This window comes from Eimeria mitis, genomic scaffold, assembly GCF_000499745.2.
Source record: "Eimeria mitis Houghton genomic scaffold, Emh_scaff1722, whole genome shotgun sequence".
NCBI lineage: Eukaryota > Apicomplexa > Conoidasida > Eucoccidiorida > Eimeriidae > Eimeria > Eimeria mitis.
In genome coordinates this window covers 5,771-6,199 of record NW_013570039.1, presented here as the reverse complement: position 1 = coordinate 6,199, position 429 = coordinate 5,771, and positions in this window count along the sequence as shown.

Genomic DNA, 429 nt, shown 5'->3' with positions numbered 1-429 from the left:
AAAAAAAAAAAAAAAAAAAAAAAAAAAAAAAAAAAAAAAAAAAAAGAAAACGAGGGTTTATACACAGTTATATGGTTGCTTGATAGTTATATGGAAAGTGGTAGTATGATAGACATTTTTTTAGGGTTTAGGGTTTATAATTTAGGGTTTAGGGTTTAGGGTTTGTTATTGATTATTTATTCATTAGGGTTTAGGGTTTGGGGGTTACTGACTCTTTACTGCTTTTTGTTCGTTGTTTAGGGTTTACGGGTTTTGGTTTATAATTTAGGGTTTAGGGTTTATCAGTTCATTATATATTATATACTATTTGGGGTTTAGGGTTTAGGGTTTATATAAATACTTTAATCTGCGGTACTTCAACGATTTTTTCAATCCATTGAATTTCAACTTTTGGTACTTTTTATTATTCCTTATTTCTTATAAATAATT